The 18,387-nt window shown below is 50.6% G+C and overlaps 1 long non-coding RNA gene across 1 annotated transcript; it reads right to left on the bottom strand.

The window, feature by feature from the left end:
* Positions 1–1,542: 1,542 nt before the first annotated feature.
* LOC311608995 lies at positions 1,543–17,072 on the bottom strand. The gene is made up of 4 exons (XR_014783219.1): positions 16,925–17,072; positions 15,506–15,653; positions 2,841–3,001; positions 1,543–1,659 (listed from the first exon to the last, which is right to left on the bottom strand). It is a non-coding gene; the product is annotated as an uncharacterized lncRNA (long non-coding RNA).
* Positions 17,073–18,387: the final 1,315 nt, after the last annotated feature.

The following is an 18,387-nucleotide window of genomic DNA, read 5'->3' on the forward strand; positions in this document are numbered from 1 at the left end:
ATAGAGCAAGCTGAGCTTGAACTAACAGAGATGCTCCTGCCTTTGCCTCCTGAGTGCTGGGATTAAAGGGGCTGGGTGTGGTGGCGCATGCCTTTAATCCCAGCATTCAGGAGGCAGAGGCAGGCAGATCACTGTGAGTTCGAGGCCAGCCTGGTCAACAAAGAGAGTTCCAGGACAGCCAAGGCTACACAGAGAAACACTATCTCGGAAAACAAAACAAAACAGAAAAAGGAAAGGAAAAAAAAAAAAGGTGTGCGCTATCAACTCCTACTCCAGCCTTTTAATTTTTTTTTTTTTTTTTTTTTTTTAGGATTTATTTAAACAGTTTTAAAATTATGTATGAGTGTTGGTAGTATGCCTGTGCATGCATGAATGCAGTGCCTGTGGAGGCCAGAAGAGGGCGCTGTGGAGTTCCAGGCACTTGGGAGCTTTCTGAAGTGGATGGAATCAAAGTTGGCATCTTCAACAAGAGCAGTGGGCTCTCTTAGAGAGAGGCTGTTGTGCCGTCTTTCCAGCCCTGGACTTGCTTTGTTGACCAGGCTGGCCTGGAACTCTCTGAGATCCTACCGCCTCTGCCTCCCGGAGCGCTGGGATTGCAGGTGTGTGCCACCACGCCCAGCTCCTGCCCAGTATTTTAATCAACAATTTTTGGATGTTAATAGGTAATTGACTTGGGGCAGCACAAAGTGTTCACACAGGGTGACGAGCTCAGGAATGCGTGTTTGGGCTGACGCCACGTCTCTTTTCTATTATTGGCCTTTCCTAGTTCCTGAGGCACAGAAATGTGGAAATTAGGCTCACATCCCTAAATGGCCTCTAAATAAAGCCACCAAGTAAAGGGAACCTTTGAACCGTATTTAAATTAAAAGCCAGATGGTAAAGCTTGGCGAGGAAGGCAGGTGGGAGGCTGATGAAGAACGAAAACTTGGACTCAGGCCAGTTAGCCAAATTGTGAATTATGAGCTCAGATTGGGGGCTCAAGGGGACACTGGGGCAGATTGTCCTTTTGGTTAAGAGATTTACTAGGACAGCTACAAATGCCACAGATAGACAGCAGCATGGTGGGCCTCAGAGGAGGGTCCAGGCCCGAGGGCCAAAGAAGTCCCCTGCCTTGTGATGGTGAGCAGCCCATCATGCATGCTTGCTGCTGGCAGAGAAGGGGACACTGGTGTCTGTCCTGGGAGACGTGGTACCTGTAGCCTCCAACTGCTTAGGTAAATTTCTTCTGAAAGGGAGAAATCCAGTCATAGGCAGACTCCTTCATGAGAGCCTGCCATTTCCCTGGAGCTGTGGGATTTTTGAAGTCAACTATGAGGGTATAGAGAGGGGAAGAGGTTGCTGAAGGTCAATGCGACTTGAGCACCGTGGTGACAACTCTGGAATTTTGGGTTCTTAAAAAAAAAAGCCTCAGAAATATTATAAGACTGTGCTTTTATTTTAATCCCAGGTGTGGGGACATGGAGCTGTTTCGCAGCAGCTGACTGGGATTGGCCCCCACGCTCTAGCAGTGGTGTGATTTTGCCAGCTGCAGATAGTTTCAGCGATTGTGTGATGTTTGGAATTCTGGGGACATAGGGTGTGTAAATCCTGGGGCCCAGGTAGATAGGGTCATAGGTCGTTGGTCATTGCCGGGGAGGGTTGTTGGCTGCTTGCTGGCTGCTGTTGGTTGAAGTTCATTAAGTAGTCATGCACAAAGAAGAAACGACAAGAAGAAATTAGATATCCTCATGGTGAAGACCACACTTGCCCCCAAGGAGCTCAGGGTCCCCTAAACAGCAGCCCCCCCCCCCCCCGGCTCACGGCATCCAGAGCCGCGTCTTGTTGGAAGACAGTGCCGTGACTGACTATCCTGGGCCCCCCAGGACTAGACTCTCTGCTCTGTCCATGCTCTGCAAGCGATGGCACACCTGGCACAACCCGGCTTACGCTTTAAGGCCATTGTGGAGGTCTGCTCAGAAGACTCTTTTACCAAATGCTGCTGCCCCGAAGCTAGTGCTTTGAGTAAGAATGACCCCCGTGGGCTCATATAGATGGAAGCTTAGTTATCAGGGAGTGGAACTCTTTGATGGGGTTAGGGGTAGTAGGAGGCGTGGCCTTGTGGGAGAAAGTGTGTCTGTGGCTGGCTTTGAGGTTTCAAAAGCCCATCTCAGGCTCAGTGCCTCTCACTCTGCCTGCGGATCAGGATGTAGCTCGCACCCACCTCTCCAGCACCTGCCTTGTGTGCTGCCTGCTCCCTGTCACTGGGGATCATAGTCTGAGCCTCTGAAATGGCGAGCAAGCCCTCAATTAAAGGCTTCCATAGGAATTGCCTTGGGCATGGTGGCTCTTCAGAGCACTGGACTGTCACTAAAACAGCTTGCAGGGAGGATGTACTATGAGATGGATGCTGTTTACGTGTCTGGTACTGCGACAACCTTCATCGATCAAAGGGCCAGTGCACATGCGTGTTATTATTTAGGGACTGCACCTTGTAAGGTTATAGCTGGTGTGTACAGTGACTCTGCGGGAGGGCCCAGGCAGCCTAAACAGAATTGCCATCCCGTGAAGAATGTTTGTGGTTCTTGGAAGGGGGCCAGGGTATCAGCACTAACTGAGTGGGAGACGTTGATGCCTCGTGGATGACTTGGAGGCGTTGAAGACCTCAGTGAAGGGAGATGTATGGGTGGAAGAAACAGGAACTGAAGTGAGCGTCGGGCCTGAAGCTGTGGCTGGAACCCAAGCCAACGCCCTGATTGCAACCGGCCAAAGGATAAGGTTAAACAGTGCCGCATTGTAGCCGATGGAAAGCGTGAGGTAGGAAGTGCTGCTGCCCACACCTGGCTTTCTGCTAATAAGGATACCTTGTTGCACGTCTCAGCTGTCTCAGGATTTGCTGTGGCTGTATCAGTGGATTCTAGTGCATAGCATGATGTCGTCTCAGGCCAGGGTATCAGTGCTGGCGTGCCTTCCTTGCCCTCTTCCAGTCACAGCTAGGACACAGAGGTGTCAAGGAGCAGCAACACTGCAGGTGAGAGAAATGTCCTTTCTTAGGACGTGGTGATGAAGCCAGGTAACGGGGACCCGGGCACCTGTCTTCACTCACTCTCTTGCTGTAACTAAAGGCTCCATTCTGGGTAACTGGCAGAGGGCAAAGGTTTACCTGAGGCTGGGGAATCTATGACCATGGAGCCAGCATGGGCCTCATGCTGTGCCACAATGTGGAGGCATCGCAAGATGAGAGCATGCCACAAGGTGCCACGACTATCAGAAGGCTACTCCCCAGAAGCCATGGGGCCATTGAAACATGAGTGGATTAGCCCATTCATGAAGGCAGAATTCTGAAGACCCATGGACCTCCCATTTGTCAGTGTGGTTGCATTGGGGACCAAATTTCTAATATATGAATTTTGAGGGACATTCTATGCTGTTGCTCTACCCTAAGAAGGAAACCACAGAGTTCTACACCTGGATCAGCAGGCGGCAGGAAGAGAGAGGGAGCCACTGGGACTGGCCTGAGCTTCTGAAACCTCAAATCCCATCCCCCAGTGACACACTTCCTCTAACAGGGCCACACCTCCTAATCCTTTCAAATAACGCCACGCCCTATGAGTTAGGTTAGGTCGGACAAACTAGCTATTTTCACGCAAACCAACAGACTCCAATTGAACGCTTTCTTTTATGTGTTGCCTTGGTTGCGGTGTCTCTTCAAAGCAACAGGGAAGTAACTAAGACAATATGAACAGTCATGCTGTACCCCAGGAATCAGCAAATCCTCCTGTTAGCCCGCGAGCAGAATGCCGGGCTTGGGTGGCGTTTTTACTTGTCATTTAACACTTTTCTTGGTTGCTTAATTTTTGTTATAGTAAACTTTTATTTTAAAAAACAACAACAACAGCACTAGTTATCGGATGATTTATATGATCCTACCTTCGAGTCAAAGCCTTTTCTACGAGGAGTGTTCCCACGTCTATACCTGTGTGGATGTGCGCACCTTTCATATGCCCCTTTGCACAAATAAGACTGGTTACTCCAGCATCGTTCACAGTGGCCAAGTTCTGCACCTTGGTGGCTTGAATGAGAATTGTCCCCCAGAGACTCAGGTGTTTGAATACGTAGTCCCCAGCTGCTGGTGGTGCTTGGGCAGGTCTAGGAGGAACAGCTTTTTATGTCATAGGTGCTGTCCTAGTTTGCTTTCTTTGGACCCTTGGGGCAGTCAGTCCTGGGCTGTGTGGACTCCTGCCAGGCCTGCAGTTCTCTCATGCTAGAGATACCATCTTGCTGCCACAAAAGCACGGACATTCTAGGCCAGTGGTCATGCCCTTGGGCACACGTGGCTCTTCCCCTTGGCATTCATCCAGGGCTATGCGCAGATTCGGGCCGATTCCTCAGAAGGAGCATCCTTATACAGCTGCAAGTCTATTTACAGTCCTGTACATGCCAGGCCAGCTCCCCCAGGAGTGTGTGCTTAAAAAGGCGTGGCTGTGTTTGGGAAATGACGCTGGGAAAGCAATCATTACAGCTTAGCGTGCTGTTTCTTTCTGGAAGTGTGGAAACATTGAGTCAAAGACCATGAATACATTTAAGGCTTGGGATTAAAAAAACAGACGATCCTAGGGAGGATTCAGTTCAGTGGGCAGAGGCCTCTGGTGCCCTGTCTCTGTGGTGAGAGAGCTGGTGGACAGCGGTGGCCTGGGCCGTCACGGGGAGCACCTGTCCCTGGAGTCCGTGTGGACCATCAGGAGAGAGCTCTCTCCTACCAGCCGTGTGCCTTCCTCCTTCCTTGGACCCAACCTAGCTGGCCCTGGCAAAGGCTGAGGGGTTCACAGCAGGGTCCAGACATGCCCAACATTCATGACGTTGCCATCTACAGGAGCCATACTTCAGAAACATACAGTGGACTCACCAAAAAAAGAGAAGTCACAAGACCCCTTGTTTTAGGGTTTCTATTTCTGTGAGGACAATGTGACCACGGCAACTCTTTGTTTTTTTGTCCTTTCTTTGTTTGAGACACAGTTTCTCTGTGTAGCCTTGGCTGTCCTGGAACTCACTCTTTAGACCAGGCTGGCCTCAAACTCACAGAGATCCACTTGCCTCTGCCTCCCCAGTGCTGGAATTAAAGGTGTGTGCCACCACTGCCTGGCTCAACCATGGCAACTCTTAAACAGGAAAACCATTTCACTGGGGCTGGCTTACAGTTTAGATGTCCAGTCCAACACCATCATGGCAGGGAGCACACAGACAGACATGGTACGTGCGGGAGCTGAGAGTTCTGTATCCGAATCCACAGGCAGCAGGAAGAAAGAGACGCTGGGCCTGGCTTGAGCAGCTGAGACCTCCAAGCCCAATCCCAGTGACACACCTCCTCCAACAAAGCCACACCCACTCCAACAAGGCCACACCCACTCCTACAAGGCCACACCCACTCCTACAAGGCCACACCCACTCCTACAAGGCCACACCCCCTCATAGCACCACTCCCTATGGACCTATGGGGGCCATTTCATTCAAACTACCACAGCCCTCATAACGTTTTGAGTGGCTTCTGATTTTGCATCAGGATGCAGTCAGAGCTGTCCTCCATTATACACCCTCATCTGACTTTGCCTACCACCCTAACTCACTAAATTCCCTATTTCCAGCATTTTGTATCATTTTACTGTTCAAAACTCATTCCTTTTTGTTTGCTTGTTTGTTTTCAAATAACACATTTGTGTTATTTTTCCCCTCCTTGCTTCCCACCTCACTGCCTATCTGCCAGATGCTCAGCTGAGCTGATTTTTGACCGTGGGGCCCTTCTGGTGCAGCCCGCCATGAATCTCCAGACCTCTACCTCAGGGTCTGCTGCTGGGGACTGGATCCAAGACGGCAAAAAAGTATTTTTTATTTTTCTTTTTTGAGACAGACATTCACGTAGCTGAATTTCTGATCTTCCTGCTTTCACCTTCCAGGTGCTAGGCTCATAGGTGTATGCTACCACACCCAGTTTACGTGTGTGTGGGATTGAACCTACGGCTTCAGGCATGATGGGCAAGCCCTCTACCATCTGAGATGTCTTCACAGACTGAAAATCTAAGTATTTTTGACTTGTTAATTTTAAGAACATACTTTTGGATGAGATGCATACAGAGCTTTACTTATTTAGTCTATTTCTTGAATTCATTTTCTTTTTCTTCTGGCCATATTAAACCTTCCAAGGATTTTCTCAAAAGAGCTTTGTGGAAAAAATTCTCTGAGATGATAAATGTGTGAGAATGGTACTATTATTTCATGGTGCAGAAATAATTTGATTTATGCTTGCTTTTAGGTTAAAATGCTTTTCTTTCAAAATATGCATTTCTTTATAGTTTTTTTCTTACATCCTGTTGCTGTTGAGAAGCCAGAGAAAGTCTCACTTTTGCGTTTTTGGAGTGATGCGGACTGAACTGAAGGCTGTGTAGAGGCTCCCCAATTCTTCCTCTATACACCCCCCACCCGTTCTCTCCTAATTTTACGTCTTTCCTTCCTCTCCCCCCTCCATGCCCTCCCCCTCCCCCTCCTGCCTACACACAGAGTCCATTAGTGCTTCTAGTATGGGCCTGGTGGAGGGCTGTCCCCCAGCACATGGACATCCTCCTAAGGGGACGTGTTGAAGGCTTAGTCTCCAGCGTCCATGCAGGTGGCCTTAAGCAATGTTGCTGCAGATGACACTAGGTACGATGAGGACCCTGTGGAGCAGCGTCTTGTGCGGACACAGGGGGAAGATCCAGGTGAGGATGGCGACAGTGAGGCGGCTTGTAACTCCAGACGCACTGCCTGCTGGGGCCTCGGGAGGTGCACAGGCGCCTTTGGGCTTCTGCCCTCTCGGACTTCTAGAACAGGTGGCCCACTGTACCTTCAAGCTATGGCTTCTGCTACTTTCTGGAGATGGGTGTAGTAGTAGGTGACCTACTGTTTGTCCAGGAAGGTTCGAGATTTCATTTTCTTCCCTAGGATTGGGCTCTCCTGACTGCCTCGCGTGGTAAGGGGCCTGGGGTGGAGGTCGGGGAGTGGGGTGGAGGGGTGGGGTGGGCAGGGCTCAAACTCTTAATCTTCTGGTCCTATCCCTGGAGTGCTGGGACAGTAGGTGTGAGCCCCCACACTCAGCTTTCCATTGTCTTAAGATGAGAAGCACTTCCTGTCCTGTGAGAAAGGCACATTGTTTTCCCCTCATGGCGCAGAGGGGATACATCCAACATTCAACAACGCTTTCCTCAGTCCTGGGATACTTTGTCTCCCAGAAGAAAGAACAGTCACTTCCGGGTCAAAGCTCAGCCACCAGAAAGGATCAGAATGGGTCCAGGCAGGTGTGAGGATTGCAGAGGCGGCTCCCTCCCTCCTCACAGCTCAGCCAGAAGAGGGCAGAGGTTTTTTGTGAGCTAGGCAGGAACGTGGGATTGGGTCTGCACTCCCGCCTGGCTCTTCTCAAAAGAGCATCTGTGGTGATGCTAGACCGCCCCCATCCTGCAGCCTGGCTCGCTTCCTAGCCGGCCCTGGGCTCTGCCAACCCCGAGATTAGATGCGTGGCTTCTCAAGGGTTCTGAAATTTCAGCATGCCAACGCTAACCGATTCCTTGAGGGAGAACAATTCTCCCTTCAGACGCTCCAAGGCTAACGTGGCTGAGATTGACAGATAGGCAAAACATGGAAAGACTTGGCTTTTTTTCTTCCTTTCAAAAATATATTTAACTTCAGCACGCTGTGAGCCAAGCCCCTCGCAGATGGCAGACAACTTAATTGCTGTGGTCAGCTTGTCTGACGTTTCTTGGACGGCATTGGGTGCCGTAGTAACCCACTGAAAACAGATCTCAGCCCACACAGAGACATGCACAGGGATTAGCCTCTCCACTTGGCCGCCGAAGTCCCTGTTCAAGGGCGCACCATCCCCCGCATCCGACAACCGAGCTCTGGTGCAACTAGCAAACACAGCCTGTGTTTCTTGGATAGAAAATCCAAGAGAGGCCCAGGACAAAACTGAGTCAGCATTGTTGTTTCTTCACGGGAGCTTGGCGACAGACAGTGGTGACCCCAGCTGGCTCTGTGTCTCTTTAATCTGCCTTCCACCACGCTGTCTGCGCTTCCAGCATCACTTGCACCACTTGTACTCAGGGTGGCGCTGGCTGCGCGTTGCAATACTCGGCCGTCTTTTCTAGACTGTTTCCTAGGTGTGAGGCGTGATGTGTTCTCCGCTCTAAAGGACGGTTTCCGAGTCAGTGATTTTCTGATTCCACATAGAAGGTATAATTTTAAGGATATGAGGAAACGTTCTGTTTGAGCGCTGCAGTGAGTCACGGAGCTCACGGCCACCTTCCCGGTAAAATTAAAAATAAACCTCCAGCGAGGATCCATGTTTACTTCAACGCTCTCTGTTCTGCAGTGTTTATAGTAAACACACCAACAACAGGCAGCGGCGACGGCCCCTGCTTGTGTGTTCTCTCTCTCCCTGCCCCTCTCTGTGTATGTGCGCACGTGTGTTCACACACGGAAGCCAGCTCTCCTCAGGTGTGTTTCTCCACGTTCCACCTTGGTTTTTTTTTTTGTTTGTTTTTTTGTTTTGTTTTGTTTTGTTTTTTGAGATGAGGTCTCTCACTGAACCTAGAGTTTGGTTTTGTTTTGTTTTTTGTTTTGGTTTGCTTTTCCTAGCCTGGCTAGCTACTGCACTGCAAGGATCGTCTGTTTCCACCTGCACCTTCCTAGTGCTGCGGCTTCAGTCACACCTGGCTGTGCGGGGCTCTCAGGTGTTGGAGATAATAAACTGCCATGAGCAGTTTACCGACGGAATCATCTCCTGCCTTCTCCGATGTGTCCCTGAAATGGATGTGTTCTGGGTAGTTAGTTGCTGGTCCACGGGCCACGGTACCACAGAATAAGTCCCAGTTTAGAAAGGAGGTTCTCTGCCTAGAACATGCAACATTGCCGGGGAGCCTGTGACCACACACAGCCCTGGGCCCCTTCCTCAGAGGACGCATCTGTGGGGTCTGGGTATCTTCACTGTAGGAGGTGTCCAGGGATACCCAGTGGATGATACACTGTGGAATTCTGGTGCCGACCCCTTGTGGTATCAAAGGCAGAAGGGCGCTCGCTCTGTGCTATAGTCTATGTGACCTTAGGCAAGTAAGTATTTGGGGGGGGGGGTAGGTCCTTGCCACAACTTCTGGACTCTGCCTGTGTAGATCCGAAGCAACTGCAGACAGTTTATATGTGAAAGAACCTAGGGTCCAAAAAATCCTCCTCCTCCTCTTTGCCTTTTTTCTTTCCCTCCCTCTCTTCTTCTCCCCTCCGGTCCCCTCCTCCCCCTCCTTTCCCTCCCACTTACTGCAGAATGTGTCAGAGCTGGCCTTCTGGAGACTCTGGAGGGACCTCTGTGTCTGGGTGTTGGTTCATTTCAGTGTTGTGTGCAGTGATGACGTGGAGGGAGGCCTTCATGAAAGGATGCAGGGGATGCTGGGACCCTGACTCCCCACCGAGTCGTAGGCCTCTCATGTGAGCACAGGGAGCCCCAGATGAAGCAGCAGGGGCTCCTGGGAGGCCATCCCATCATCCCCCAGGCCTCTCCCAGCCTGGGCCGGTATCTCCATTTGGCCTTGGTAGCTTTCTATCCTTCACTCCTTATACCTGCTTTCCCAGTGGCAGCTTTGCTTGTTTGTTGTGAGGACGTTCACTGTGTAGATAGAGCTTTGTGGTCCTCCAGTGTCAGCCTCCTGATTGATGGGGGTTCTCAGCAAACACATTCTGAATGTTGTCACCGTGTCCCACCACCTCTGCTCCGGTGGGGCCCCAACTCTCCCCAGCCAGGGGTCCCACGCTGCAGAGAGCTGAGGTCATTTGCTCAATAGCATTGCTGCCTCCTACGCCCATCCTCCTGATAGAGTGAGCATCGTGCCCTTGTGATCTTACCAAGTTAGCCCAGCACCTGTTTGTAACTTATCAGCTGCATCTGGAAGGAGGGCCGGAGACTAACGGGTTACCTTAAGAAGACTATGTTACACGGACAGCGGGTAATGGACGAAGCACTTAACATATGGGAAGATGTTACACAGTAGTCAGTGCAGAACTTGTGTGAGCAGTGGGTGGAGGAGTTGTCAGCGGGCAGCAGGCGTGGGACACGCACACGGGACCTGTTTTCCTCCGACCCACTAATACTAGGTTCGGGAACACCTTACAGAGTGATAGTCTGTGGCTGAGGCTGACCAGCAATGCCCTGGCCTGCACAGCAAACGAAGCTTAGCGGTGACTGTCCCAGGCCCACAGCGGGTCCCTTTATGGTGCTTATGTCCCAGGTGAACATTATTTCTGTCTGGACAAAGGAGACACATGCCTGGATTTCTATGACGTTGTTCATACACTTGGACCTTAATTTATTGGCACTACAGGGGTGTAGTAAACACACAGGTAAACACACTACCAGAAGCACACTGCTGAACTACAGCCCCAGCTCGTGTGTGTGTGTGTGTGTGTGTGTGTGTTTGTGTGTATGTGTGTAGGTATATATGTATGTGTGTGTATGTGTACATGTGTGTGTGTGCATGTGTGTATGTGCGTATATGTGTGTATGTGTGTGTATGTGGTATATGCACACATGTGAAGGTCTGAGGAAGGCAGCCCACGCCTGACTTCGTTCTCCTCCTTATTCCCTTGAGGCATGCTGCCAGTCACAAGCCCATTTATCTTCCTACTTCGACTCCCACAGGTTCTGGGGTTACAGGCAAATGCAGCCACACTTTTTTAAAAAAAAATGTGGATGCTAGGGATTTGACCTTAGGTCCTCATACTTGTGCCATCACTCACCCTTGTCACTTAGTTTAAATGATGCGGTGAATGAGACGACGCAATGTGGTGGTGGAGAGAAGAGACAGACCAGCTCAGAGGAGTAGTAAGAGGGAAAGACATTGATAGGGAGTATGTGGCTTTCAAATAAATATAAAACCTTTAAATAACTATCAATAAAATCTTTGGATGTGGACAGAGTCCTAAAAAGTGTAAAGGGAATCAAGAAAATTTTAGAAATTAAAAGTATAGTCCGAGATTAAGATTCCAAGGTTTCGCACTGCATTAAGCAGAAGGTGGTGGGGCCAGGCGGTGGTGGCGCACACCTTTAATGTCAGCACTCAGGAGGCAGAGGCAGGCAGATCGCTGTGAGTTTGAGGCCAGCCTGGTCTACAAAGCAAGTCCAGGACAGCCAAGGCTACACAGAGAAACCCTGTCCCAAAAGAAAAAAAAAAAAAAAAGGAAAAAAAAGCAGTGGGGTGGAGAGAGCTCAGCCTGTGACCAGTCGCAGGGTGCTGAGCCGAGGTTCCCCAGCTGATGCAGGTTTCACTTCCCTCCAGTTTCCTTGGTCAATGTTCTTGAACACCATACATTTGTTCCCAAGACAGGACTGTGGTTCCCTCTTTCTAGAAAATTCTTCCCCAGATATTCGGGTTCCAAGAACCTTTGGGTTCCGCCCTTTGGTCTGTCTCTTCCTGTGATGTGACTATTGCTTGGTCTCTGTCATTACAGTCTGGGAGCCAAGAGGGCAGGGCTTTTATCTTGACCACTCATGTGTTCAGAACTCGGACCAGAATTAGGTGGCCCCTCCCGAAGTGCTGTAAGGACGGTGAGAGTGAGGGGAGAGAGGAGCTGGCTGGAGCCTGGCCCAGCTAGGCCAGCAGTGACAGGAGTCTTGGGTACCTTCCACATGGTCTGGGTCCACATGGGGTGGGCCGGTGGCCTCTCCAGCAGGGGTGAGCCCCTCACCACAGACAATTCTGCTTTGCAAGCAGCTGAGGGTCAATGTGAAGTGTCATTGAGGATTCTGTCAGCCTCAGGGAAAGGCAGGGTCTTTCCAGAGTGACAGGGTGGGCTCTGGCTAGGATCACCTACTTTGTGAATTTTGAATCTAATTTAAAAAACTTTACTAACAGCCAATTAATATACTTAATAGACTTGCTTAATGCAGTGGAGACTCTTTTCCCTAAGATCATTGAGATGACGCTTAAAAGAGGTTAAGAAAAAAGAAAACACTTTAAAGTCATTTTACTTATTAAACAGCTAAAAGGTGAAGCCATCTGTTACTATGGCAACAGTCAATTGGGAAAAGCTGTAAAGATGCCAACAGGAAGTAAATACGCTTGTAAAGTGTCCACCCAGACCCCAGCGAGGGACCCCTTCTGCCAAGGCTGCTCTCTCAGCTCCGGGGGTGACCCCAGCGTAAGTGGCTCCAAGCCTTTGCTGGTGTTAGTCCATTGGTGCAGAGATTCTGGCACTCAGGGCTCAGGGCCCTAAAGTCTGATTTGTGAGGTGTGGGATTCCTGAAGACAGAGAGGGGAGGTCAGGGGCTGAAGGCACACTTCCTCTTGTGATGACTCCTGACCTTGCCCTTGTAGGGAGAGCAGTGCACAGACCGCCCTCTGGAGGGGAGTTGGGAAGGCTGCCACGCAGAACCCGGAAAGGAAGGGGTCTCTGATTTCCCTGGAGGCCCAAGGCCTGTGTGGGGCCTGAGTGTGTGGCTCTGGCCAATCGCTGAGGAGCAGGGGGCTTCACCGTGTATAAGCATTTGAAGATTTCTGAGACCAGAGGCGGAAATGGTAACATCCAACTATGATAGCATACACTATAAAAATATACCACAGCTGTAACCATACCATATCATACCATAATATACCATACCATACCATAATATACCATACCATACCATACCATAATATACCATACCATACCATAATATACCATCCCATCCCATACCATAATATACCATACCATACCATAATATACCATACCATACCATACCATACCATAATATACCATACCATACCATACCATAATATACCATATGATGCTGCTATCCCACAGCACAGTATATCACCATCCTATCCCATGTCGTACTATCTATCACTGTAGCGCACCATCACATTGTGTCCCATCATATCAGGGGGACAGAGTGATGCTCTAGGCACTGTGGTTCACCCCTGTAATCCTAGCGCTTGGAGGGGTCAGGAGTTCAAGGCCATCCTTGGCTACATAACAGTTTGAAGTCAGCCTAGGGTATTAAAAAAAAAATCAAAAACAAACAAATGAATAAAGCTCTGCCGAGGAGACACCACCCATCATGACTCAGCGCTGGCCCACCGGGAGCCTCCTGGACACTGTCCCTTTGGTCATCTGCAGGTCCCTGTGGAGAAGGGTCTGAGCAGAGGCGCTGTTCTCACTTCTCAAACCAGAGAGCGGGGCTGGGCTGGCAGCCTGGTGTCAGAGACACCACCTGGGCTGGCTCCGGTTAAACCTTTACCCAAGCTGCACGCTGCGCCTGTAGTTAGCACCAGTGCCCCAACTGCAGTGCCCTTACTGCAGTCCATGGCCAGGGCAAGACCAGCTGGCTGAAGTAGGAAAAGGCCAAGGAAAACCGAAAGCTCCTTCCTGGGGCTCCCGTGGGGAAGAGGCAGGGTGTTTGGTTATGTCTTGACTCTTAAATAAACGTCCCTTTTGTGTGTGTGTGTGTGTGTGTGTGTGTGTGTGTGTGTGTGTGGTAGGCTCACGTGCATGTGTGTTCATTGAAGCAGGGTCTTTCAGTCACACCCTGAGCTGGATGATGTAGCTACCGTCCATAGTCGGCTTGCTCTGGGACCCTCCACATCTGCCTCCAGAGGCAGGAGCTACAGGAAGGCCACAAATCTACTATGATGGCTGTTCTTGGTAGTCAGCTATCATGTATATTCACACACACACACACACACACACACACACACACACACACACACACGCTTTACACACCTCAGCAGCCTGTCTTCTCTAAGATCTCCCCCTCTTCACTTCTCTGCCTGGAAGTGTCCCTCATTTCCTTCATGTTTTAGGCCCTAGGAAAGGGAAGTGTTGGGCAGCCACATAGGGAGGGAGGCACGGGTGTGAGAGATGCTGAGATAGGGAACAGGAGGAAGGAACACAGACTTTAGCTTACACTTGGGCAGCCATCTCTTCAGTCCTGACGAGATTCAGGATCCCCTAGGAGATGCACTCTTGCCACGTCTGTCTGTGAGGTTGTTTTTAGGGAGGGTTCGATGAGGAGGGAGGACTTTGTGAGGAGCAGCCTATGGGAGGATGGCGTCTCATTGCTAAAAACACGAAACAGACGAGGGACAGGAATGCTGGTCTTGCTTCCTGCATGGACACGATGCGGCCACCACCGCACTCTCGCTGCTGTGTCTTTCTTGCCACGGGGAACTGTCTTCTTCAACCTCAAACTGTAACAAACCCTTCTGTTATCAGGCATTTTGCCACAACAGCAAGAAAAGTCGTTAATGCAGAGGCCTGATGGCTTCTGGCTGCATAGCTAAGCTGGGGAAGAAGAAATTGGTACCCTCTTGGCATGTGATGGTGCTGTATTCTCATCCATCCATCCATCACTCTCTCTCTCTCTCTCTCTCTTTATCCATCCATCCATCACTATCTCTCTATCTATCTCTGTGTGTGGCTAGTTCCTTTTATTCTTTTCATGTGTCTGCATATATGGGAAGCACATGTATGTGCATGCATATTTGCATGTGGACATGCGGAGGCCTAACGTTCATCAAGAGTCTTAACACATTGCTCTCCAACTAATTCATTGAAATGGGATCTCTCTCCCTCAAGGCCAGAGCTCACAAATATGGATATTCTAACTGCCCCCTTGCTCCGGGGGAATCTCCTGTTGTTGGCCTCCAGAGTGCTGGGGTTACGGGTCAACCAGCATATCCACCTGACATTTATGCGGGTTCTGAGGGACCCAAACCCTGGTCCCCAAGCCTGCTGCGTGTGCACAGATGGTTTAACCACGGAACTGTTTCCCCAGCTCTAATATTTTGAATCATGAAAAGGTCCACGTTATGCTCAGAGCAGCCTGGTAAGACACAGTGGCTCTGGGTGGCCTTGGATCCCCCACTCTGCCAAGGGTGGTGACTGTGCACCCCTCCCGCTCCTGTGTCCAGGGATGAGCCTCACGAATTCCTTTAGGCAAAGAAGCTACCGGTGCCTCCATCTCTTTCTGTTCTTGTTATGTGTTCCCAGTACACACCGGCTTAGAGACACACTCTGGGATAATATAGAAAAAACAAGACAAACCGATGCTGACTTCCGAAGATGCCTGCCGGTCCAGCCCGGGAAGCAATGGAGCCGCCCGTACCCTACTGGAGTCCTCACTTTTTATCTGTTCAACCTCAAGCTGATGCACTGTTAACACCAGCAAAAGGGGAACGTGGCTTCCTTGGTATCCCCAAAGAGGAACCGAAACAGACCAGCAAACAATTCCATTCAAGAAAAATGCAGACATGACCTAGGGAAATAGGGTGTGTGCCTGAGGTCACCTCACTTTCTCAATGAGAAACAGGATGCAGCAGAGGCCTTGGGGCTTTAAATAGACCGAGTGAAGAGTTGTGGTGGCGTTCTGGGCTCTGTGGGGGCAGAGCTGCCCTCATTTTGTTGTATGATGACCCCCTCTCAGGCTCACGTTCTGCCCTAGAGCCTGGGCTATGCTGGGCCACACGCTTTAGGGTTGGCTCACCTTTGTTTCTGTTAACTGGACTGTCTGTTTCTGTGGGTATCTCCTCAGTCAGGGTCTCTTCCACACTGGGAAACAAGGCTTCTGAAGTGGATGCTGGCTGTTTCCCACACAGGATCCAGCTGGAGTGTTTAGTCTTCTGATACTGCATCTGAGAGAGAAGAGAGAGAGAGAGAGAGAGAGAGAGAGAGAGAGAGAGAGAGAGAGAGGGAAAACACCCTTATATTTTAAGTACTTCAGGATCTAGGGTTGGGCCTTACTCAAGTTGTGCTCTGCTGCAGGCTGGACACGCCCATGCCACTCACCAAAGAGTGACAAGGGGGATGAGGGGTAACAGGGAAGGCGCTTTCCTTCTCTCCACAGGCCATCCTGCCTCCCTTGGGAATGCCTCAGCTTTCTCTCTCATGGTTAGTGGGAAGGTGCACCCCCGCCCCCTTGTAGGTCTGTCAGGTCTTTTGTGCCTTCCCTGGATCCTGTGAAAGGACACAGAAGCCGGGCATCTTTGCAAAAGACACTGTCCAGCCATTCTCATTGTCTCCCCCCCCCCCCCCCGGCCCCAACATTCAGACTGAAGTTTAGTGTCATGGTAACAGCGTGTGGTCTCTGGGAGGTGGTTCTCTTGGGAGAGCTCCACCCTCAGGGATGGGTTAATGTGTCCCAGGAAGTCTGTGGGTTATTTCAACAGTGGGGGGGGGGCAGAACGGTGTTTGGCCACTTCAGTCTCCATGTCCCCCCTGAAGCTAGGAGTCTCACTGGCGTCACCCCCATATCCTTCCAGGAGCCCACCCTGTCGCAGGTCTCCAGCTTGCCCCAGAGCTGCCCTCCCCCCTCGGTTTTCCTTTTCTCTCCCAGCCCTCTGTCCTCCCCCACCCTCTCCCCACAAAGCATAACCATCCTCTGAGAGGCTCTACCAAACAACCAATCAAAACAGATACTGAGACCCACAGCCAAACATTAGGCAGAACTCAGGGAGTCTTGTAGAAGGGTGTGTGTGCGCGCACGTGCGTGCGTGTGTAGAGGGTCCCGGATTGGACAAGAACTCAAGAAAACCAACAGACTCAACTGGCCCAGGCCCATGGGGCTCGCAGAGTCTGAACCACCAACCACAGAGCATGCATGGACTGGACCTAGGCTCCCTTCACACATGTAACTGATGTGCAGCTTGGTGTTCACGAGGGTCCTCTAGTAAGTGGCGTGAGGGCGGTCTCTGGCACGGACTCTGCTGCCTGCTTTTGGACCACTTTCCCCTAGCTGGGCTGCCTTGTCTGGAAGAGGATGCTCTTAGTCCGGATGCAACTTGAGGTGCTTGGGTGGTGGGTTGGTTGAGGGGGGCGCAGGGTAAAGAGGGTGGGATGGAGAGGAAAGGAGGGAGGGAGCTGTGATTGGGAAGTAAAATGAATAAATAATAATAATAAAACCAACCAAAACCTAGTGTTTGGATCCTCAGCTCCTTGGCTCACACCCCATCTCTTTCCTGCATTCAGTGGTGATCTGAATGAAGCCTCTCCCGCAGCAGGCTTAGGGTCTGAACACTCAGTCCCCTGTTGTAGGTGTTTGTGGAGCTTGTGGAATCTCTGTGTGTGTGGGCGGAGCTTATGGAGGAAGTACGTCAGTAGGGGCGGGCTTTGGTGGTTTACAGTCTCACTCCACTTCCTGTTGCCCCTCTGTCTGCTTCCTGCTTGCTGATATGCCTTCCCACCTTCCCCACCAGGAAGACTCTGGCAGCATGGGCTCAGGGTGTTTATCACAGCATCCGAAAAGTTGCAACAAGTGCACCTGCTGTTTGTCAGCTTTTGTTACTGTAACAGAGTGTCTGAATGTCTCAGCTGTTGTGGTTCATGGTTGCTTGGCCCTGTGGTGGCTCAAGACACCATGGCGGGTGTACATAGGAAGAAGTTGCCTACCTCAGGGCAGCTGGGGAAGAGAGGGGGGTAAAACAGGCCAGGGCCCCCCAAGCTTCCCAGTAGTGTCACATGCTAGTGGCCAAGACTTGACAGACAAGCCTTTGGGGAAGGGCCCTGAGCCAAACCCATGACATGCCACCTCTTGACATGAGGAAAGAAAGAAGTCCCTGTCTGTCCCTACATTCCCAGGCTCTGCCTCCTCTGCTGGGCTCACTGGCTTCCACCATAACTCCTCGTGTTTACACAACATGTTCAGACCCTTCTTCTGGGAAGAAGCCTCGTGTTGCTGCACAGCCCCAGCAGATGAGGTGGGTAGACGGCTCGGTCGCTTTTCCTTTGGTTTCAGCACTGCACACATCAGTCTTCTCATGAAGAGAGGATGAGGGCGAGAGAGTGACGGAGAGAGCTGGCTTCTGTCAGCCTCTCCAAGGAACCTCCCCCAAATGCTTTCCAGGCCGAATGGCTACATTTTGCAATTGTCTGGGTCAGGGGCGCAGTCAGCTCCTGCCCTGGGGTTGGTTGGAATCAGAGCTGAGATCTAGTGTGCTGTTTTTGGTCAAAGGCCACACTTAAAACAGATCTCTCACTGGGGCTGAACTTTTGACCTGTGCTGGATTCCTAACTTGCACTTTCTAGTGAGTCCATGGGATTAAATTGTTTCACTAGCATCTGTTAATTACGTTTCAGCCAATGAGGCGTAATTGGGAGGCAAGGTTACACAGTATCACTTTGGGTACCTGATAGTCCGCTCATAAAAGACAGCAAGCAGGCCTCAGGGAGCAAACTAATTAACAATCAAATACACAGCACCAGCCCACTCTGTGAGCTCCTGTATAAAAGGCTTTATTCTTTTCAATGCGAAGGGGAATAGCAACAACAAAATATACAAAATTATGACAAGGACCAGGTACTGTACCGTGTGAGGTGCCCAGTGCTCCAGTCCTGCCATTGTCTCAATGAACCTCAGCTTGGGACTTAAAT

The sequence above is a fragment of the Acomys minous genome (assembly GCF_964271855.1).
Source record: "Acomys minous genome assembly, chromosome: 11".
Classification (NCBI taxonomy): Eukaryota; Metazoa; Chordata; class Mammalia; order Rodentia; family Muridae; genus Acomys; species Acomys minous.